Source organism: Salvelinus alpinus, chromosome 11 (genome assembly GCF_045679555.1).
Source record: "Salvelinus alpinus chromosome 11, SLU_Salpinus.1, whole genome shotgun sequence".
Lineage (NCBI taxonomy): Eukaryota > Metazoa > Chordata > Actinopteri > Salmoniformes > Salmonidae > Salvelinus > Salvelinus alpinus.
Window position 1 is genome coordinate 61,811,387 of NC_092096.1, and position 23,771 is coordinate 61,835,157.

Sequence of the window (23,771 nt, forward strand, 5' to 3'; positions counted from 1 at the left end):
CTTCTTTGAAAATAACAGCTAGGTTTCAGTTTTCCCCTCCCCACACAGACCACTCCCAGACAGTCCTAGAAAAAGTCTTGCTCTTTGCTAAGAAACTATTTTTGTTTCTTTTTGACCATTTTAATTGAAAACAATCACAGTAAGGCACTTAATTGTTACCCAGAAATGATTTTATATTGAGATAAAAAAGGCTGCATTGGACCTTTTACAAGTAATACAAAAAAAATAAAAAAGGGGTCAATTTTTCATTGCCCTAAAGATTCTTATACATAAAGTAATCAAAAGTTTAGAATTTGGTCCCATATTCCTTGCACACAATGACTACATCAAGCTTGTGACTGGATGCATTTGCAGTTCGTTTTGGTTGTGTTTCAGATTATTTTGTGCCCGATAGAAATGAATGGTAAATAATCTATTTGATTGTGTCATTTTGGAATCACTTCTTTTGGTAATAAGAATACAATGTTATTAAACACTTCTGAATTAATGTGGATGCTAACGTGATTACGGATAGTCCTGAATGAATCGTGAATAACGATGAGTGAGACAGTCCAAGATCAGTGGCATAATGCACCTGAAAAATCTGAGGGGGCACAAAGTCCATGAGGATGGTAGGGAGGTGGTAGAGAAATTTTTCAAACACCTGAATCATCTTTTTCCTGCTATCTAGAACCATAATCATTATGCCATGGCTAAAATAGGTTTATTTTCCTGCATTTCTAAGCATACTTCTTGATCTGTCTGTATCTTACTGACTGGTGTTTTTTTTTTAAAGAAACTAAAATGCTTCTCTGCTAAAATATTGGTAAAAGATTGAAAGGAATGTGAGTCTTATTCAGTACATTTAGTTATTGCTTGATATTCTAAAGTCTGCCAACCTTACCAGCAGACATGCCAGCTAGCTAAGACAGTTTGACAAGCTACCTACTCTAACTTGATTGATAGCCTGAAATGGCTTCTAAGTAGCTAGTAATGAGTTTGGGAGATTGGGAACATATCTGGGCCAGCTAAAGCCAAATTCAAAGAATTGCTAGGTGGCTAGTAGTATTACAGAAATAAAATTAAAATAACAGGACCAATCTGAGGGGGCACGTGCCCCTTTGCCCCCCATGGGCACAAGGCCTCTGTGAAATATCATACCCCCAAACATGATATTGGTAATGGTGAGAGGATAGCATGTCTTGGGGGTGTGATCTTTGAAACTCTGTAACTTTCTCACTCATCATTATTCACGATTTATTCAGGATTATCTGTAATCACGTTAGCATCCACATTAATGTAGAAGTGTTTTGAAATATATTATATTCTTATGTATAATACCAATGAAGGGCCTAAAAAAATACACAATACATTATTTACCATTCATTTCTATTGGGTACAAAATCATCTGAAACAAAGAGTGCAGAGTCACAGACATGACGTAGTCATTGCTTGAGAGGAATATGGGACCAAATTCTAAACTTTTGACTACTTTATTTATAAGTTAAACAAATTCTCTTACTCTGACCAATAGTATTAGTATAAAATAATATCATTTCCCAGTCATTATTGCTCATCTTTATCAACAGTGTCAATAATTTAATCCTACTATATATGTATGTATCATTTACTGTATGTGTAGGTTTTATATTTGTTTTTGAACTTTTCTTTCCAATCCTCTCCCTTGGGAAATTATTTTTAATAAGAGATGGGAAGGAATTTGTGTTGGGGAGAGAGTTGAGTTATTGACTATACTGGTGTTGAGAAGAGAGTTGAGTTATTGACTATAGTGGTGTTGAGAAGAGAGTTGAGTTATTGACTATACTGGTGTTGAGAAGAGAGTTGAGTTATTGACTATAGTGGTGTTGAGAAGAGAGTTGAGTTATTGACTATAGTGGTGTTGAGAAGAGAGTTGAGTTATTGACTATAGTGGTGTTGAGAAGAGAGTTGAGTTATTGACTATAGTGGTGTTGAGAAGAGAGTTGAGTTATTGACTATAGTGGTGTTGAGAAGAGAGTTGAGTTATTGACTATACTGGTGTTGAGAAGAGAGTTGAGTTATTGACTATAGTGGTGTTGAGAAGAGAGTTGAGTTATTGACTATAGTGGTGTTGAGAAGAGAGTTGAGTTATTGACTATACTGGTGTTGAGAAGAGAGTTGAGTTATTGACTATACTGGTGTTGAGAAGAGAGTTGAGTTATTGACTATAGTGGTGATGAGAAGAGAGTTGAGTTATTGTGTATAGTGGTGTTGAGAAGAGAGTTGAGTTATTGACTATAGTGGTGTTGAGAAGAGAGTTGAGTTATTGACTATACTGGTGTTGAGAAGAGAGTTGAGTTATTGACTATAGTGGTGATGAGAAGAGAGTTGAGTTATTGTGTATAGTGGTGTTGAGAAGAGAGTTGAGTTATTGACTATAGTGGTGTTGAGAAGAGAGTTAAGTTATTGACTATAGTGGTGTTGAGAAGAGAGTTGAGTTATTGACTATACTGGTGGGGGTCGGGGCATGCGGGCGGTTCGGGCTGGATGGATGATCTACTGGTCACTCTTGTAGTGGGTGGATTGGCTGGGTGTCTCGGGTGGCTTGGGCCGGAAGCATATCTTGGACCCTCGCATTCTTGGCCAGTGTCATATATTTGGACACATTTTGATATGTGTGCGCATGGGGGTGTGTGCGCATGGGGGTGTGTGCGCATGGGGGTGTGTACGCATGGGGGGGGTGCGCATGGGGGTGTGTACGCATGGGGGTGTGTACGCATGGGGTGTGTACGCATGGGGGTGTGTGCGCATGGGGTTGTATACGCATGGGGGTGTGTACGCATGGGGGTGTGTGTCTGCTTGTCCGAGCACATGAACATTGGCTCAGTACGCTCCAGGGTATCATGGCTCCTTAGGTGGCTGAACATCCATGTAGTATAGATTACTGTGATAGCCTATGTAGACCTGTGCGTATGAAATGACACTGTGGTTGTGGATATGTGATTCAGGTCACTGCTCTCTAACACACTGATGTAGAATGTGATATGTATGAACTTTCCTGCTAAAATAAAATATGATATATTTATATTTTAAAATTATACTTGCAAACTACGTTTAGGAAATAATATTGAATAATAGAAGCACAGTGGTTAGATTAGATTAGGAGTATTTCACATGATTTGGCGCTCTTGGCATTGAATCAAATAGGCCTGCGTTTGTTTTTCTTATGTAACGTTGAACACTTAAATTGTCATGGCAACCAAATACTGACCACTATGAGTTATAACAGCGCAGTAATTAGATCAGTGTTAATCTGTAGTTTAACTGGGGCGAAGTGTAGTGTCAATATTGGAGGTGTGTGCCACAGTGTGACTTCATGGGGACGGTGTGTCTCAGTATGGTGGTGGAGCAGTGACAGGCGATAGAGACCAGCCTGTCCAAACGTGAGCTTTGCCCTTCATATCTGGGAAGGACATGTTTGTGACGTAGTGAGGCATTGATTTTCCTCGCTTGGCTCTACAGACTGTGATGGTGTGTGATGTCAGGGCGGGAGGTGAAAAGCACCTGCTCTTCGATCCACCAACCAGCACGGCCGGTGACCGCGACATGCCGCTTTGACTTGTCTTTGAACAAATGTTGCTAGACGCAGACGGACAGGCAGACGAAAAATACTCACCTGTACAGGCACGCACCCACGCAGTCAACGTCGAAATGCAGACGCTGACAAAAAATGGCTCAGCCTTCAATTGCAAACCATGTCAGTCACTAAAGCTGTGGCGCTTTATTACTGAGCCAAATAGGCTTATCGATCATGCTCTTTAAAGTTGTTTCTGTTGCCCGTTCACGAGGGACGACCACTGTATTCATGTTAACTACAGCCAATCAATACAAAGGACGGGGAGACCAAAGTTTGTGTTATTAAATAAAGTCTGATCAGCGGCTTTTTCTTGAACTGTTGTATCACGGCATCTCTCCCTTCCATTTCCCGAATAAATTATGTATAAAAAAGATGAAAGTAGGAGACGTTTTATTTCCCTACTTGGAATATGCATTAGACCTCAATAGAACGCCTGTGGCCTGGTTTGATCAAAAACAGAACTGTGCAGACTACCTTTCTCTGCCTGCCTACCTTGTTTTTGAGCAGTGAGTGAGTGAGTGAGTGAGTGTGAGAGTGAGTGAGTGAGTGTGAGAGTGAGTGTGAGTGTGAGTGAGAGACTGAGAGAGTGAGAGAGAGAGGGAGAGAGAGAGATAGAGAGATAGAGAGAGACGGAGAGGGAGTGGGAGAGAGAAGGAGAGGGTGGGAGAGAAAGAGAGCGAGAGAGAGAGGGAGTCAGTGACATGCATATTCCAGTAAGCTCTGCTGGTCCTATCTATTTTCAGCTTTTTCCCTCTCTCTCCCCCCTCTCTCTCCCCCCTCTCTCTCCACCCTCCCTCTTCCCTCTCCTCCCTCTCCTCCCTCTTCTCCCTCTTCTCCCTCTTAACATTTATTTATTTATTACATTACTCTTTCCCCCTCCTTTTTTCCACAAGCAGTCTTGATGGTTAAGACGCTCCTGCTCCTCATCGGGGTCAGGGGTTACACAAATGCAAAGCCATGCTCCGAACAGCGGAAGGGAATCGCTAATGCCTGAGTCACTCTGTAGCCATGGACGATAAGGTTAAGCTCAGGATTGTGGGAAATATCTTAATACCGGCATTTTGATTCCTCAAGTGTGTCCAATTATCACTGTGTATACCTTTCATGCTGAGGCCACACGGACCGAGTAAACAGTTTGTAAGAAGGAGAAGGCCTACATAATGAAGGTACGAGGGAGAAAATGTCATGCCGAAGCAGAGACGAACCTGCATAGAAATTAGAGGATTATGGTTCAGTGGGGGTCACTGCGGACGTCTAGAGGAGCTATAGTTGTTCCGTTGAGTCACCCAGTGACAGGAACAATGAAGTAGCACTATTTCTGCTTTAATTATGGATGGCAAGGACCCACAGATGGAGGAGGATCTCAGAGCTCTTGTTCACAACTAGCCTCTGCAGGGAGGGCAAGCACAGAGGAGTCTTTAAAGGGGAGGTGTTGCAGACATGTAAGGGAGATAACAAATCTTTAAAGGGGAGGTGTTGCAGACATGCAAGGCAGTTAGAAGAGTCTTTAAAGGAGAGGTGTTGCAGACATGTAAGGGAGCAAAGGAGTCTTTAAAGGGGAGGTGTTGCAGACATGTAAGGGAGCTAAGGAGTCTTTAAAGGGGAGGTGTTGCAGACACGTAAGGGAGCAGAGGAGTCTTTAAAGGGGAGGTGTTGCAGACATGTAAGGGAGCTAAGGAGTCTTTAAAGGGGAGGTGTTGCAGACATGTAAGGGAGCTAAGGAGTCTTTAAAGGGGAGGTGTTGCAGACATGTAAGGGAGAGAGAGGAGTCTTTAATGGGGAGGTGTTGCAGACATGTAAGGCAGAGAGAGGAGTCTTTAAGGGGAGGTGTTGTAGACACGTAAGGGAGCAGAGGAGTCTTTAAAGAGGAGGTGTTGTAGACATGTAAGGGAGAGAGAGGAGTCTTTAATGGGGAGGTGTTGCAGACATGTAAGGCAGAGAGAGGAGTCTTTAAGGGGAGGTGTTGTAGACATGTAAGGGAGCCAACCAGTCTTTAAAGGTGAGGTGTTGAAGACATGTAAGGGAGCTAACGAGTCTTTAAAGGGGAGGTGTTGCAGACATGTAAGGGAGCAAAGGAGTCTTTTAGGGGAGGTGTTGCAGACACGCAAGGGAGCCAAAGATTCTTTAAAGGGGAGGCGACGCATACATGTAAGGGCACCAAGGGGTCTTTAAAGGGGAGGTGTTCCAGACAAGCAAGGCATTTAGAGGAGTCTTTAAGGGGAGGTGTTGCAGACATGTACGGGAGCAAAGGAGTCTTTAAAGGGGAGGTATTGCAGATATATAAGGGAGCTAAGGAGTCTTTAAAGGGGAGGTGTTGCAGACATGGAAGGCAGAGAGAGGAGTCTTTAAGGAGAGGTGTTCCAGACATGTAAGGGAGATAACACGTCTTTAAAGGGGAGGTGTTGCAGACATGTAAGGGAGCCAACCAGTCTTTAAAGAGGAGGTGTTGAAGACATGTAAGGGAGCCAACCAGTCTTTAAAGGGGAGGTGTTGAAGACATGTAAGGGAGCTAACGAGTCTTTAAAGGGGAGGTGATGCAGACATGTAAGGGAGCAAAGGAGTCTTTAAAGGGGAGGTGTTGCAGACATGTAAAGAAGCTAAGGAGTCTTTAAAGGGGAGGTATTGCAGATATATAAGGGAGCTAAGGAGTCTTTAAAGGGGAGGTGTTGCAGACATGTAAAGAAGCTAAGGAGTCTTTAAAGGGGAGGTATTGCAGATATATAAGGGAGCTAAGGAGTCTTTAAAGGGGAGTTGTTGCAGACATGCAAGAAAGAGAGAGGAGTCTTTAAGGAGAGGTGTTCCAGACATGTAAGGGAGATAACACGTCTTTAAAGGGGAGGTGTTGCAGACATGTAAGGGAGCCAACCAGTCTTTAAAGGGGAGGTGTTGAAGACATGTAAGGGAGCTAACGAGTCTTTAAAGGGGAGGTGATGCAGACATGTAAGGGAGCAAAGGAGTCTCTAAAGGGGAGGTGTTGCAGACATGTACGGGAGCAAAGGAGTCTTTAAAGGGGAGGTGTTATAGACATGTAAGGGAGCCAAGGAGTCTTTAAAGGGGACGTGTTGCAGACATGTAAAGGAGCCAATGGGTCTTTAAAGGGAAGGTGTTGCAGACATGCAAGGCAGTTAGAAGAGTCTTTAAAGGGGAGGTGTTGCAGACATGTAAGGGAGCCAATAGGTCTTTAAAGGGGAGGTGTTGCAGACACGTAAGGGAGCAAAGGAGTCTTTAAAGGGGAGGTGTTGCAGACATGTAAGGGAGCCAAGGAGTCTTTAAAGGGGAGGTGTTGTAGACATGCAAGGGAGCCAAGGGGTCTTAAAAGGGGAGGTGTTCCAGACAAGCAAGGCATTTAGAGGAGTCTTTAAGGGGAGGTGTTGCAGACATGTACTGGAGCAAAGGAGTCTTTAAAGGGGAGGTGTTGTAGACATGCAAGGGAGCCAAGGAGTCTTTAAAGGGGAGGTGTTATAGACATGTAAGGGAGCCAAGGAGTCTTTAAAGGGGACGTGTTGCAGACATGTAAGGGAACCAAGGGGTCTTTAAAGGGGACGTGTTACAGACATGCAAGGCAGTTAGAAGAGTCTTTAAAGGGGAGGTGTTGCAGACATGTAAGGGAGTCAATGAGTCTTTAAAGGGGAGGCGTTGCAGACACGTAAGGGAGCAAAGGAGTCTTTAAGGGGAGGTGTTGCAGACATGTAAGGGAGCGTGGGAGTCTTTAAAGGGGAGGTGTTATAGACATGTAAGGAAACTAAGGAGTCTTTAAAGGGGAGGTATTGCAGATATATAAGGGAGTCAATGAGTCTTTAAAGGGGAGGCGTTGCAGACACGTAAGGGAGCAAAGGAGTCTTTAAGGGGAGGTGTTGCAGACATGTAAGGGAGCGTGGGAGTCTTTAAAGGGGAGGTGTTATAGACATGTAAGGAAACTAAGGAGTCTTTAAAGGGGAGGTATTGCAGATATATAAGGGAGCTAAGGAGTCTTTAAGGAGAGGTGTTCCAGACATGTAAGGGAGATAACACGTCTTTAAAGGGGAGGTGTTGAAGACATGTAAGGGAGCCAACCAGTCTTTAAAGGGGAGGTGTTGAAGACATGTAAGGGAGCCAACCAGTCTTTAAAGGGGAGGTGTTGAAGACATGTAAGGGAGCTAACGAGTCTTTAAAGGGGAGGTGATGCAGACATGTAAGGGAGCAAAGGAGTCTTTAAAGGGGAAGTGTGGTAGACATGCAAGGGAGCCAAGGAGTCTTTAAAGGGGAGGTGTTGTAGACATGCAAGGGAGCCAAGGAGTCTTTAAAGGGGAGGTGTTGCAGACATGTAAGGGAGCCAAGGAGTCTTTAAAGGGGACGTGTTCCAGACATGCAAGGCAGTTAGAAGAGTCTTTAAAGGGGAGGTATTGCAGATATATAAGGGAGCTAAGGAGTCTTTAAAGGGGAGGTGTTGTAGACATGTAAGGGAGATAACACGTCTTTAAAGGGGAGGTGTTGCAGACATGTAAGGTAGCAAAGGAGTCTTTAAAGGGGAGGTGTTGTAGACATGCTAGGGGGAGCCAAGGAGTCTTTAAAGGGGAGGTGTTCCAGACATGCAAGGCAGTTAGAGGAGTCTTTAAGGGGAGATGTTGCAGACACGCAAGGGAGCCAAAGAGTCTTTAAAGGGGAGGCGACGCAGACATGTAAGGGCACCAAGGGGTCTTTAAAGGGGAGGTGTTCCAGACAAGCAAGGCATTTAGAGGAGTCTTTAAGGGGAGGTGTTGCAGACATGTACGGGAGCAAAGGAGTCTTTAAAGGGGAGGTGTTGTAGACATGCAAGGGAGCCAAGGAGTCTTTAAAGGGGAGGTGTTATAGACATGTAAGGGAGCCAAGGAGTTTTTAAAGGGGACGTGTTCCAGACATGCAATGCAGTTAGAAGAGTCTATACAGGGGAGGTGTTGAAGACATGTAAGGGAGCCAATGAGTCTTTAAAGGGGAGGTGTTGCAGACACGTAAGGGAGCAAAGGAGTCTTTAAAGGGGAGGTGTTGCAGACATGTAAGGGAGCCAAGGAGTCTTTAAAGGGGAGGTGTTGTAGACATGTAAGGAAGCCAAGGAGTCTCTAAAGGGGAGGTGTTGCAGATATATAAGGGAGCAAAGGAGTCTTTAAAGGGAAGGTGTTGCAGACATGTAAGGGAGCCAACCAGTCTTTAAAGGGGAGGTGTTGAAGACATGTAAGGGAGCTAACGAGTCTTTAAATTGGAGGTGTTGCAGACATGTAAGGGAGCAAAGGAGTCTTTAAAGGGGAGGTATTGTAGACATGCAAGGGAGCCAAGGAGTCTTTAAAGGGGATGTGTTCCAGACATGCAAGGCAGTTAGAGGAGTCTTTAAGGGGAGGTGTTGCAGACACGAAAGGGAGCCAAAGAGTCTTTAAAGGGGAGGCAACACAAACATGTAAGGGCACCAAGGGGTCTTTAAAGGGGAGGTGTTCCAGACATGCAAGGCAGTTAGAAGAGTCTTTAAAGGGGAGGTGTTGCAGACATGTAAGGGAGCCAATGAGTATTTAAAGGGGAGGTGTTGCAGACACGTAAGGGAGCAAAGGAGTCTTTAAAGGGGAGGTGTTGCAGACATGTAAGGGAGCCAAGGAGTCTTTAAAGGGGAGGTGTTGTAGACATGTAAGGCAGAGAGAGGAGTCTTTAAAGGGGAGGTGTTGCAGACATGTAAGGGAGCAAAGGAGTCTTTAAAGGGAAGGTGTTGCAGACATGTAAGGGAGCCAACCAGTCTTTAAAGGGGAGGTGTTGAAGACATGTAAGGGAGCTAACAGATCTTTAAAGGGGAGGTGTTGCAGACATGTAAGGGAGCAAAGGAGTCTTTAAAGGGGAGGTGTTGTAGACATGTAAGGGAGCAAAGGAGTCTTTAAAGGGGAGGTATTGTAGACATGCAAGGGAGCCAAGGAGTCTTTAAAGGGGATGTGTTCCAGACAAGCAAGGCATTTAGAGGAGTCTTTAAGGGGAGGTGTTGCAGACATGTACGGGAGCAAAGGAGTCTTTAAAGGGGAGGTGTTGTAGACATGCAAGGGAGCCAAGGAGTCTTTAAAGGGGAGGTGTTATAGACATGTAAGGGAGCCAAGGAGTTTTTAAAGGGGACGTGTTCCAGACATGCAATGCAGTTAGAAGAGTCTATACAGGGGAGGTGTTGCAGACATGTAAGGGAGCCAATGAGTCTTTAAAGGGGAGGTGTTGCAGACACGTAAGGGAGCAAAGGAGTCTTTAAAGGGGAGGTGTTGCAGACATGTAAGGGAGCCAAGGAGTCTTTAAAGGGGAGGTGTTGTAGACATGTAAGGGAGCAAAGGAGTCTTTAAAGGGGAGGTGTTGTAGACATGTAAGGGAGCAAAGGAGTCTTTAAAGGGGAGGTATTGTAGACATGCAAGGGAGCCAAGGAGTCTTTAAAGGGGATGTGTTCCAGACAAGCAAGGCATTTAGAGGAGTCTTTAAGGGGAGGTGTTGCAGACATGTACGGGAGCAAAGGAGTCTTTAAAGGGGAGGTGTTGTAGACATGCAAGGGAGCCAAGGAGTCTTTAAAGGGGAGGTGTTATAGACATGTAAGGGAGCCAAGGAGTTTTTAAAGGGGACGTGTTCCAGACATGCAATGCAGTTAGAAGAGTCTATACAGGGGAGGTGTTGCAGACATGTAAGGGAGCCAATGAGTCTTTAAAGGGGAGGTGTTGCAGACACGTAAGGGAGCAAAGGAGTCTTTAAAGGGGAGGTGTTGCAGACATGTAAGGGAGCCAAGGAGTCTTTAAAGGGGAGGTGTTGTAGACATGTAAGGAAGCCAAGGAGTCTCTAAAGGGGAGGTGTTGCAGATATATAAGGGAGCAAAGGAGTCTTTAAAGGGAAGGTGTTGCAGACATGTAAGGGAGCCAACCAGTCTTTAAAGGGGAGGTGTTGAAGACATGTAAGGGAGCTAACGAGTCTTTAAATTGGAGGTGTTGCAGACATGCAAGGCAGTTAGAGGAGTCTTTAAGGGGAGGTGTTGCAGACACGAAAGGGAGCCAAAGAGTCTTTAAAGGGGAGGCAACACAAACATGTAAGGGCACCAAGGGGTCTTTAAAGGGGAGGTGTTCCAGACATGCAAGGCAGTTAGAAGAGTCTTTAAAGGGGAGGTGTTGCAGACATGTAAGGGAGCCAATGAGTATTTAAAGGGGAGGTGTTGCAGACACGTAAGGGAGCAAAGGAGTCTTTAAAGGGGAGGTGTTGCAGACATGTAAGGGAGCCAAGGAGTCTTTAAAGGGGAGGTGTTGTAGACATGTAAGGGAGCCAAGGAGTCTTTAAAGGGGATGTGTTCCAGACATGCAAGGCAGTTAGAGGAGTCTTTAAGGGGAGGTGTTGCAGACACGAAAGGGAGCCAAAGAGTCTTTAAAGGGGAGGCAACACAAACATGTAAGGGCACCAAGGGGTCTTTAAAGGGGAGGTGTTCCAGACATGCAAGGCAGTTAGAAGAGTCTTTAAAGGGGAGGTGTTGCAGACATGTAAGGGAGCCAATGAGTATTTAAAGGGGAGGTGTTGCAGACACGTAAGGGAGCAAAGGAGTCTTTAAAGGGGAGGTGTTGCAGACATGTAAGGGAGCCAAGGAGTCTTTAAAGGGGAGGTGTTGTAGACATGTAAGGCAGAGAGAGGAGTCTTTAAAGGGGAGGTGTTGCAGACATGTAAGGGAGCAAAGGAGTCTTTAAAGGGAAGGTGTTGCAGAAATGTAAGGGAGCCAACCAGTCTTTAAAGGGGAGGTGTTGTAGACATGTAAGGGAGCTAACAGATCTTTAAAGGGGAGGTGTTGCAGACATGTAAGGGAGCAAAGGAGTCTTTAAAGGGGAGGTGTTGTAGACATGTAAGGGAGCAAAGGAGTCTTTAAAGTGGAGGTATTGTAGACATGCAAGGGAGCCAAGGAGTCTTTAAAGGGGATGTGTTCCAGACAAGCAAGGCATTTAGAGGAGTCTTTAAGGGGAGGTGTTGCAGACATGTACGGGAGCAAAGGAGTCTTTAAAGGGGAGGTGTTGTAGACATGCAAGGGAGCCAAGGAGTCTTTAAAGGGGAGGTGTTATAGACATGTAAGGGAGCCAAGGAGTTTTTAAAGGGGACGTGTTCCAGACATGCAATGCAGTTAGAAGAGTCTATACAGGGGAGGTGTTGCAGACATGTAAGGGAGCCAATGAGTCTTTAAAGGGGAGGTGTTGCAGACAAGCAAGGCATTTAGAGGAGTCTTTAAGGGGAGGTGTTGCAGACATGTACTGGAGCAAAGGAGTCTTTAAAGGGGAGGTGTTGTAGACATGCAAGGGAGCCAAGGAGTCTTTAAAGGGGAGGTGTTATAGACATGTAAGGGAGCCAAGGAGTCTTTAAAGGGGACGTGTTGCAGACATGTAAGGGAACCAAGGGGTCTTTAAAGGGGACGTGTTACAGACATGCAAGGCAGTTAGAAGAGTCTTTAAAGGGGAGGTGTTGCAGACATGTAAGGGAGTCAATGAGTCTTTAAAGGGGAGGCGTTGCAGACACGTAAGGGAGCAAAGGAGTCTTTAAGGGGAGGTGTTGCAGACATGTAAGGGAGCGTGGGAGTCTTTAAAGGGGAGGTGTTATAGACATGTAAGGAAACTAAGGAGTCTTTAAAGGGGAGGTATTGCAGATATATAAGGGAGCTAAGGAGTCTTTAAAGGGGAGGTGTTGCAGACATGCAAGGCAGAGAGAGGAGTCTTTAAGGAGAGGTGTTCCAGACATGTAAGGGAGATAACACGTCTTTAAAGGGGAGGTGTTGAAGACATGTAAGGGAGCCAACCAGTCTTTAAAGGGGAGGTGTTGAAGACATGTAAGGGAGCTAACGAGTCTTTAAAGGGGAGGTGATGCAGACATGTAAGGGAGCAAAGGAGTCTTTAAAGGGGAGGTGTTGTAGACATGCAAGGGAGCCAAGGAGTCTTTAAAGGGGAGGTGTTGTAGACATGCAAGGGAGCCAAGGAGTCTTTAAAGGGGAGGTGTTGCAGACATGTAAGGGAGCCAAGGAGTCTTTAGAGGGGACGTGTTCCAGACATACAAGGCAGTTAGAAGAGTCTTTAAAGGGGAGGTATTGCAGACATGTAAGGGAGCCAAGGAGTCTTTAAAGGGGACGTGTTCCAGACATGCAAGGCAGTTAGAAGAGTCTTTAAAGGGGAGGTATTGCAGATATATAAGGGAGCTAAGGAGTCTTTAAAGGGGAGGTGTTGTAGACATGTAAGGGAGATAACACGTCTTTAAAGGGGAGGTGTTGCAGACATGTAAGGGAGCCAACCAGTCTTTAAAGGGGAGGTGTTGCAGACATGTAAGGTAGCAAAGGAGTCTTTAAAGGGGAGGTGTTGTAGACATGCTAGGGGGAGCCAAGGAGTCTTTAAAGGGGAGGTGTTCCAGACATGCAAGGCAGTTAGAGGAGTCTTTAAGGGGAGATGTTGCAGACACGCAAGGGAGCCAAAGAGTCTTTAAAGGGGAGGCGACGCAGACATGTAAGGGCACCAAGGGGTCTTTAAAGGGGAGGTGTTCCAGACAAGCAAGGCATTTAGAGGAGTCTTTAAGGGGAGGTGTTGCAGACATGTACGGGAGCAAAGGAGTCTTTAAAGGGGAGGTGTTGTAGACATGCAAGGGAGCCAAGGAGTCTTTAAAGGGGAGGTGTTATAGACATGTAAGGGAGCCAAGGAGTTTTTAAAGGGGACGTGTTCCAGACATGCAATGCAGTTAGAAGAGTCTATACAGGGGAGGTGTTGCAGACATGTAAGGGAGCCAATGAGTCTTTAAAGGGGAGGTGTTGCAGACACGTAAGGGAGCAAAGGAGTCTTTAAAGGGGAGGTGTTGCAGACATGTAAGGGAGCCAAGGAGTCTTTAAAGGGGAGGTGTTGCAGACACGTAAGGGAGCTAAGGAGTCTTTAAAGGGGAGGTGTTGCAGATATATAAGGGAGCAAAGGAGTCTTTAAAGGGAAGGTGTTGCAGACATGTAAGGGAGCCAACCAGTCTTTAAAGGGGAGGTGTTGAAGACATGTAAGGGAGCTAACGAGTCTTTAAATTGGAGGTGTTGCAGACATGTAAGGGAGCAAAGGAGTCTTTAAAGGGGAGGTATTGTAGACATGCAAGGGAGCCAAGGAGTCTTTAAAGGGGATGTGTTCCAGACATGCAAGGCAGTTAGAGGAGTCTTTAAGGGGAGGTGTTGCAGACACGAAAGGGAGCCAAAGAGTCTTTAAAGGGGAGGCAACACAAACATGTAAGGGCACCAAGGGGTCTTTAAAGGGGAGGTGTTCCAGACATGCAAGGCAGTTAGAAGAGTCTTTAAAGGGGAGGTGTTGCAGACATGTAAGGGAGCCAATGAGTATTTAAAGGGGAGGTGTTGCAGACACGTAAGGGAGCAAAGGAGTCTTTAAAGGGGAGGTGTTGCAGACATGTAAGGGAGCCAAGGAGTCTTTAAAGGGGAGGTGTTGTTGACATGTAAGGCAGAGAGAGGAGTCTTTAAAGGGGAGGTGTTGCAGACATGTAAGGGAGCAAAGGAGTCTTTAAAGGGAAGGTGTTGCAGACATGTAAGGGAGCCAACCAGTCTTTAAAGGGGAGGTGTTGAAGACATGTAAGGGAGCTAACAGATCTTTAAAGGGGAGGTGTTGCAGACATGTAAGGGAGCAAAGGAGTCTTTAAAGGGGAGGTGTTGTAGACATGTAAGGGAGCAAAGGAGTCTTTAAAGGGGAGGTATTGTAGACATGCAAGGGAGCCAAGGAGTCTTTAAAGGGGATGTGTTCCAGACAAGCAAGGCATTTAGAGGAGTCTTTAAGGGGAGGTGTTGCAGACATGTACGGGAGCAAAGGAGTCTTTAAAGGGGAGGTGTTGTAGACATGCAAGGGAGCCAAGGAGTCTTTAAAGGGGAGGTGTTATAGACATGTAAGGGAGCCAAGGAGTTTTTAAAGGGGACGTGTTCCAGACATGCAATGCAGTTAGAAGAGTCTATACAGGGGAGGTGTTGCAGACATGTAAGGGAGCCAATGAGTCTTTAAAGGGGAGGTGTTGCAGACACGTAAGGGAGCAAAGGAGTCTTTAAAGGGGAGGTGTTGCAGACATGTAAGGGAGACAAGGAGTCTTTAAAGGCGAGGTGTTGTAGACATGTAAGGAAGCCAAGGAGTCTCTAAAGGGGAGGTGTTGCAGATATATAAGGGAGCAAAGGAGTCTTTAAAGGGAAGGTGTTGCAGACATGTAAGGGAGCCAACCAGTCTTTAAAGGGGAGGTATTGTAGACATGCAAGGGAGCCAAGGAGTCTTTAAAGGGGATGTGTTCCAGACATGCAAGGCAGTTAGAGGAGTCTTTAAGGGGAGGTGTTGCAGACACGAAAGGGAGCCAAAGAGTCTTTAAAGGGGAGGCAACACAAACATGTAAGGGCACCAAGGGGTCTTTAAAGGGGAGGTGTTCTAGACAAGCAAGGCATTTAGAGGAGTCTTTAAGGGGAGGTGTTGCAGACATGTACGGGAGCAAAGGAGTCTTTAAAGGGGAGGTGTTCCAGACAAGCAAGGCATATAGAAGAGTCTTTAAGGGGAGGTGTTGCAGACATGTACGGGAGCAAAGGAGTCTTTAAAGGGGAGTTGTTGTAGACATGCAAGGGAGCCAAGGAGTCTTTAAAGGGGAGGTGTTATAGACATGTAAGGGAGCCAAGGAGTCTTTAAAGGGGACGTGTTGCAGACATGTAAGGGAGCCAAGGGGTATTTAAAGGGGAGGTGTTGCAGACACGTAAGGGAGCAAAGGAGTCTTTAAAGGGGAGGTGTTGCAGACATGTAAGGGAGCCAATGAGTATTTAAAGGGGAGGTGTTGCAGACACGTAAGGGAGCAAAGGAGTCTTTAAAGGGGAGGTGTTGCAGACATGTAAGGGAGTCAAGGAGTCTTTAAAGGGGAGGTGTTGTAGACATGCAAGGGAGCCAAGGAGTCTTTAAAGGGGAGGTGTTCCAGACATGCAAGGCAGTTAGAGGAGTCTTTAAGGGGAGGTGTTGCAGACATGTACTGGAGCAAAGGAGTCTTTAAAGGGGAGGTGTTGCAGACATGTAAGGGAGCCAAGGGGTATTTAAAGGGGAGGTGTTGCAGACACGTAAGGGAGCAAAGGAGTCTTTAAAGGGGAGGTGTTGCAGACATGTAAGGGAGCCAAGGGGTCTTTAAAGGGGACGTGTTACAGACATGCAAGGGAGCCAATGAGTCTTTAAAGGGGAGGTGTTGCAGACACGTAAGGGAGCAAAGGAGTCTTTAAAGGGGAGGTGTTGTAGACATGTAAGGGAGCCAATGAGTCTTTAAAGGGGAGGTGTTGCAGACACGTAAGGGAGCCAAGGAGTCTTTAAAGGGGAGGTGTTGTAGACATGTAAGGGAGCCAATGAGTCTTTAAAGGGGAGGTGTTGCAGACACGTAAGGGAGCAAAGGAGTCTTTAAAGGGGAGGTGTTGTAGACATGTAAGGGAGCCAATGAGTCTTTAAACGGGAGGTGTTGCAGACACGTAAGGGAGCCAAGGAGTCTTTAAAGGGGAGGTGTTGTAGACATGTAAGGGAGCCAATGAGTCTTTAAACGGGAGGTGTTGTAGACATGTAAGGGAGCCAATGAGTCTTTAAACGGGAGGTGTTGTAGACATGTAAGGGAGATAACACGTCTTTAAAGGGGAGGTGTTGCAGACATGTAAGGGAGATAACACGTCTTTAAAGGGGAGGTGTTGCAGACACGTAAGGGAGCCAATGAGTCTCTAAAGGGGAGGTGTTGTAGACATGTAAGGGAGATAACACGTCTTTAAAGGGGAGGTGTTGCAGACATGTAAGGGAGCCAACCAGTCTTTAAAGGGGAGGTGTTGAAGACATGTAAGGGAGCCAACCAGTCTTTAAAGGGGAGGTGTTGAAGACATGTAAGGGAGCTAACGAGTCTTTAAAGGGGAGGTGTTGCAGACATGTAAGGGAGCCAATGAGTCTTTAAACGGGAGGTGTTGCAGACACGTAAGGGAGCAAAGGAGTCTTTAAACGGGAGGTGTTGCAGACACGTAAGGGAGCCAATGAGTCTTTAAAGGGGAGGTGTTGCAGACACGTAAGGGAGCAAAGGAGTCTTTAAAGAGGAGGTGTTGCAGACATGCAAGGCAGAGAGAGGAGTCTTTAAGGAGAGGTGTTGTAGACATGTAAGGGAGATAACCAGTCTTTAAAGGGGAGGTGTTGAAGACATGTAAGGGAGCCAACCAGTCTTTAAAGGGGATGTGTTCCAGACATGTAAGGGAGCTAACGAGTCTTTAAAGGGGAGGTGTTGCAGACATGTAAGGGAGCAAAGGAGTCTTTAAAGGGGAGGTGTTGAAGACATGTAAGGGAGCTAACGAGTCTTTAAAGGGGAGGTGTTGCAGACATGTAAGGGAGCAAAGGAGTCTTTAAAGGGGAGGTGTTGTAGACATGCAAGGGAGCCAAGGAGTCTTTAAAGGGGAGGTGTTCCAGACATGCAAGGCAGTTAGAGGAGTCTTTAAGGGGAGATGTTGCAGACACGCAAGGGAGCCAAAGAGTCTTTAAAGGGGAGGCGACGCAGACATGTAAGGCCACCAAGGGGTCTTTAAAGGGGAGGTGTTCCAGACAAGCAAGGCATTTAGAGGAGTCTTTAAGGGGAGGTGTTGCAGACATGTACGGGAGCAAAGGAGTCTTTAAAGGGGAGGTGTTGTAGACATGCAAGGGAGCCAAGGAGTCTTTAAAGGGGAGGTGTTATAGACATGTAAGGGAGCCAAGGAGTCTTTAAAGGGGACGTGTTCCAGACATGCAAGGCAGTTAGAAGAGTCTTTAAAGGGGAGGTGTTGCAGACATGTAAGGGAGCCAATGAGTCTTTAAAGGGGAGGTGTTGCAGACACGTAAGGGAGCCAAGGAGTCTTTAAAGGGGAGGTGTTGTAGACATGTAAGGAAGCCAAGGAGTCTCTAAAGGGGAGGTGTTGCAGATACATAAGTGAGCTAAGGTCTCTTTAATGGGGAGGTGTTCCAGACATACAAGGCAGAGAGAGGAGTCTTTAAAGGGGAGGTGTTGCAGACATGTATGGGAGCAAAGGAGTCTTTAAAGGGGAGGTGTTGTAGACATGCAAGGGAGCCAAGGAGTCTTTAAAGGGGAGGTGTTCCAGACATGCATGCAAGGCAGTTAGAGGAGTCTTTAAGGGGAGGTGTTGCAGACACGCAAGGGAGCCAAAGAGTCTTTAAAGGGGAGGCGACGCAGACATGTAAGGCCACCAAGGGGTCTTAAAAGGGGAGGTGTTCCAGACAAGCAAGGCATTTAGAGGAGTCTTTAAGGGGAGGTGTTGCAGACATGTAAGGGAGCCAAGGAGTCTTTAAAGGGGACGTGTTATTGACATGTAAGGGAGCCAAGGAGTCTTTAAAGGGGACGTGTTCCAGACATGCAAGGCAGTTAGAAGAGTCTTTAAAGGGGAGGTGTTGCAGACATGTAAAGGAGCCAATGAGTCTTTAAAGGGGAGGTGTTGCAGACACGTAAGGGAGCAAAGGAGTCTTTAAAGGGGAGGTGTTGCAGACATGTAAGGGAGCCAAGGAGTCTTTAAAGGGGAGGTGTTGTAGACATGTAAGGAAGCTAAGGAGTCTTTAAAAGGGAGGTATTGCAGATATATAAGGGAGCTAAGGAGTCTTTAAAGGGGAGGTGTTGCAGACATGCAAGGCAGAGAGAGGAGTCTTTAAGGAGAGGTGTTCCAGACATGTAAGGGAGATAACACGTCTTTAAAGGGGAGGTGTTGAAGACATGTAAGGGAGCTAACGAGTCTTTAAAGGGGAGGTGTTACAGACATGTAAGGGAGCCAAGGAGTCTCTAAAGGGGAGGTGTTGCAGATACATAAGGGAGCTAAGGTCTCTTTAATGGGGAGGTGTTCCAGACATGCAAGGCAGAGAGAGGAGTCTTTAAAGGGGAGGTGTTGCAGACATGTAAGGGAGCCAAGGAGTCTTTAAAGGGGAGGTGTTCCAGACATGCTTGCAAGGCAGTTAGAGGAGTCTTTAAGGGGAGGTGTTGCAGACACGCAAGGGAGCCAAAGAGTCTTTAAAGGGGAGGTGTTGTAGACATGCAAGGGAGCCAAGGAGTCTTTAAAGGGGAGGTGTTCCAGACATGCTTGCAAGGCAGTTAGAGGAGTCTTTAAGGGGAGGTGTTGCAGACACGCAAGGGAGCCAAAGAGTCTTTAAAGGGGAGGCGACGCAGACATGTAAGGGCACCAAGGGGTCTTTAAAGGGGAGGTGTTGAAGACATGTAAGGGAGCCAAGGAGTCTTTAAAGGGGAGGTGTTGTAGACATGTAAGGGAGCCAAGGAGTCTTTAAAGGGGAGGTGTTCCAGACATGCAAGGCAGTTAGAGGAGTCTTTAAAGGGGAGGTGGTGCAGACATGTAAGGATGCCAAGGCGTCTTTAAAGGGGAGGTGTTGCAGACATGTAAGGTAGACAAGGAGTCTTTAAAGGGGAGGTGTTGCAGATACGTAAGGTAGCCAAGGGAACTTTAAAGGCGACGTGTTCCAGACATGCAAGGCAGTTAGAGGAGTCTAAGGGGAGGTGTTGCAGACATGTAATGGAGCCAAGAAGTCTTTAAAGGGGAGGTGTTGCAGACTTGTAAGGGAGCTAACGGGCCTTTAAAGGGGAGATGTTCCAGACATGTAAGGGAGCTAACGATCCTTTTATTTTTTTTATTTCACCTTTATTTACCAGGTAGGCCAGTTGTGTCACACCCTGACCGTAGAGAGCTTTTTATGTCTCTATTTTGTTTTGGTCAGGGTGTGATTTGGGTGGGCATTCCATGTTCCTTTTTCTATGATTTGTATTTCTGTGTTTGGCCGGGTGTGGTTCTCAATCAGAGGCAGCTATCTATCGTTGTCTCTGATTGAGAACCATACTTAGGTTACCCTTTCCCACCTGTATTTGTGGGTAGTTGTCTATTTGTAGTTGCCTGTCAGCACTCATGTTTGTATAGCTTCACGGTTCGTTTGTTGTTTTGTTAGTTTGTTTAGTGTTCGTTCGTTGAAATAAAGAAGAATGTATGCATCCCCCGCTGCGCCTTGGTCTCCTCCCTTTGACGGCCGTGACAAGTTGAGAACAAGTTCTCATTTACATCTGCGACCTGGCCAAGATAAAGCAAAGCAGTGCGACACAAACAACACAGAGTTACACATGGAATAAACAAATGTACAGTCAATGACACAATAGAAAAAATCTATAAACTGTGTGTTGAAATGAGGTAAGATTAGGGAGGTAAGGCAATAAATAGGCCGTAGTGGCGAAGTAATTACAATTCAGCAATTAAACACTGGAGTGATAAATGTGCAGATGAATGTGCCAGTAGAGATACTGGGGTGCAAAGGAGCAAAAAAATATATAACAATATGGGGATGAGGTAGTTGGATAGGCTATTTACAGATGGGCTATGTACAGGTGCAGTGATCTGTGAGCTGCTCTGACAGCTGATGCTTAAAGTTAGTGAGGGAGATATGAGTCTCCAGCTTCAGTGATTTTTGCTATTCGTTCCAGTCATTGGCAGCAGAGAACTGGAAGGAAAGGCGGCCAAAAGAGGAATAGGCTTTGGGGGTGACTAGTGAAATATACCTGCTGGAGAGCGTTCTACAGGTGGGTGCTGCTATGGTGACCAGTGAGCTGAGATAAGGCGGGGCTTTACCTAGCAAAGATCTAGCTATGACCTGGAGCCAGTGGGTTTGGTGACGAATATGAAGCGAAGGCCAGCCAATGAGAGCATACAGGTTGCAGTGGTGGGTAGTATATGGGGCTTGGTGACAAAACGGATGGCACTGTGATAGACTGCATCCAATTTGCTGAGTAGAGTGTTGGAGGCTATTTTGTAAATGACATCGCCGAAATCAACGATCGGTAGGATGGTCAGTTTAACGAGGGTATTTTTGGCAGCATGAGTGAAGGATGCTTTGTTGCGAAATAAGAAGCCGATTCTCGTTTTAATTTTGCATTGGAGATGCTAAATGTGAGTCTGGAAGGAGAGTTTACAGTCTAACCAGACACCTAGGTATTTGTAATTGTCCACATATTCTAAGTCAGAACCATCCAGAGTAGTGATGCTGGACGGGCGGGCAGGTGCGGGCAGCGATCGGTTGAAGAGCATGCATTTAGTTTCACTTGCATTTGAGAGCAGTTGGAGGCCACGGAGGGAGTGTTGTATGGCATTGAAGCTCGTCTGGAGGTTAGTTAATACAGTGTCCAAAGAAGGGCCAGAAGTATACAGAATGGTGTCGTCTGCGTAGAGGTGGATCAGAGAATCACCAGCAGCAAGAGCGACATCATTGATGTATACAGAGAAAAGAGTCGGCTCGAGATTTGAACCCTGTGGCACCCCCATAGAGACGGCCAGAGGTCCGGACAACAGGCCCTCCGATTTGACACACTGAACTCTATCAGAGAAGTAGTTGGTGAACCAGGCAAGGCAGTCATTTGAGAAAACAAGGCTGTTGAGTCTGCCGATAAGAATGTGGTGATTGACAGAGTCGAAAGCCTTGGCCAGGTCGATGAAGACGGCTTCACAGTATTGTCTTTTATCGATGGCAAATTTGATGTCGTTTAGGACCTTGAGCGTGGCTGAGGTACACCCATGACCAGCTCTGAAACCAGATTGCATAGCGGAGAAGGTACGGTGGGATTCAAAATGGTTGGTGATCTGTTTGTTAACTTGGCTTTTGAAGACCTTAGAAAGGCAGGGTAGGATAGATATAGGTCTGTAACAGTTTGGGTCTAGAGTGTCTCCCCCTTTGAAGAGGGGAATGACCTCGGCAGCTTTCCAATCTTTGGGCATCTCAGACGATACGAAAGAGAGGTTGAAAAGGCTAGTAATAGGGGTTGCAACAATTGCGGTGGATAATTTAAAAAAGAGAGGGTCCAGATTGTCTAGCCCAGTTGATTTGTAGGGGTCCAGATATTGCAACTCTTTCAGAACATCAGCTATCTGGATTTGGGTGAAGGAGAAATGGGGGAGGTTTGGGCAAGTTGCTGTGGGGGGTGCAGGGCTGTTGACCGGGCTAGGGGTAGCCAGGTGGAAAGCATGGCCAGCTGTAGAAATTCTCAATTATCGTGGATTTATCGGTGATGACACTGTTTCCTAGCCTCAGTGCAGGGGGCAGCTGGGAGGAGGTGCTCTTATTCTCCATGGACTTTACAGTGTCCCAGAACTTTTGGGAGTTTTGCTACAGGATGCAAATTTCTGTTTGAAAGAGCTAAGCTTTGCTTAACTGACTGCCTGTGTGTATTGGTTCCTAACTTCCCTGAAAAGTTGCGTATCGTGGGGGCTATTTGATGCTAATGCAGTACGCCACAGGATGTTTTTGTGCTGGTCAAGGGTCTGGAGTGAACCATGGGCTGTATCTGTTCCTGGTTCTAAATTTTTTGAATGGGGCATGCTTATTTAAGATGGTGAGGAAAGCACTTTTAAAGAATAACCAGGCATCCTCTACTGACGGAATGAGGTCAATATCCTTCCAGGATACCCGGGCCAGGTCGATTAGAAAGGCCTGCTCGCTGAAGTGTTTCAGGGAGCGTTTGACAGTGATGAGGGGTGGTAGTTTGACCGCAGATCCATTACGGACGCAGGCAATGAGGCAGTGATCGCTGAGATCCTGGTTGAAGACAGCAGAGGTGTATTTAGAGGGCAGGTTGGTCAGGATGATGTCTATGAGGGTGCCCGTGTTTACAGATTTGGGGTTGTACCTGGTAGGTTCATTGATAATTTGTGTGAGATTGAGGGCATCTAGCTTAGATTGTAAAGGGCAGATGTTCCAGACATGCAAGGGAGCCAAGGAGTCTTTAAAGGGGAGGTGTTGCAGACATGTAAGGGAGATAATGAGTCGTTAAAGGGGGGGTGTTGCAGACATGTAAGGGAGATAATGAGTCTTTAAAGGGGAGGTGTACCAGACATGTAAGGGAGCCAAGGAGTCTTTAAAGGGGAGGTGTTCCAGACATATAAGGGAGATAATGAGTCTTTAAAGGGGAGGCGTACCAGACATGTAAGGGAGCCAAGGAGTCTTTAAAGGAGAGGTGTTTCAGACATGTAATAGAGCTAACGAGTCTTTAAATGTGTCTTCATTTTCAGCTTTGAATGAGAGAATTTATTTCCCTAAGATTATGCTTTCAATATAGTTCTTGTTTTATTAATATTATGTTACTTGTTTATGTGTTTATGTGTTTTCTTATATGTAAGACTTAATGCCATTTGTAATTTGTTTTGTTGCAGATTTATGTTTAAAAAACTATCCAGATAAGAAATTTCATAGAATTAGAGAAACATATTATCGGTCACTAAGACGTTTGTAACCCATTCACAGTAAAAACGTATTTCTATTCTGATTTCAGATGATCAACCCTTACAGACTCAATATGCTCCAAGTTTTTTACTATCACCATTAGAAAGTTTTGTAAATGGCAGATGTTTGGGAGAAAAGCATGGATTGTTGTATAAGATACACATTTTCACTGGTGTTTTTTCTTGACCGATTACAATATATTTGATGTGGTGCTATTGTATGTCATATCATTTGAAAAACCTGTTTCTCAGCTTTTAAAATGTGTATCATGTCTTCTTATAAGGTTTGACACCAGAAAAGTATTCTAATTTATCCACATCCAGATATTGTACAGTACGTGCTAAATACCACCTTCCCACTTGGTTATGAATGCACGATACGGAGTCTTTAAAGGGGAGGTGTTCCAGATATGTAAGTTGTTTGATACACAAACCTGTATGTGTTTAAAGAGAACAGGGGTGAATCTCAAAAGTCTTTCCTAGATTCTTTGCATCCTCTCCCCTCGCCACCTCCTCAAATGGCAGAGGGAAGCGAGGAGAGCATTGGATCAAAAGATCCTTCAGAGTAGAGACAAGGAATTGAGGAATTACTTTTACGATGCACCCCAGGAGAGGGAGTTTTAGAAATCCTAGTCAGATCCCAGTGTATCAGTGATGGAGGTCGAGGGGGGAGAGGGAAGGGAGTCGGTAGGAGCTAGCTAGACGGTTCTCTCTATTCTAGTAAAGGTCAGTGTGCTCCCCAGCCTATCCCTGCCTGCTTGAATCTCTCTCTCCCTCTCTCTCGCCCATGAACTTTCCCTCTCCCGCCATTCTTGGTAGGTTCACGTCAGGAGACGACAGAGCAGCCCAGTGTCTGGATAAACATGGCAGAAAAGGTTGGCTGTGTGAACAGTGAAATGCTCTATTGGATGTGATGGAATA

General features: G+C 45.7%; 1 protein-coding gene across 15 annotated transcripts in view; it reads right to left on the minus strand.

The window, feature by feature from the left end:
• The window catches only part of LOC139534958 (neurexin-2-like), a 1,135,712-nt gene that overhangs the window by 812,777 nt on the left and 299,164 nt on the right, over positions 1 to 23,771 (minus strand). The window lies entirely within an intron of this gene.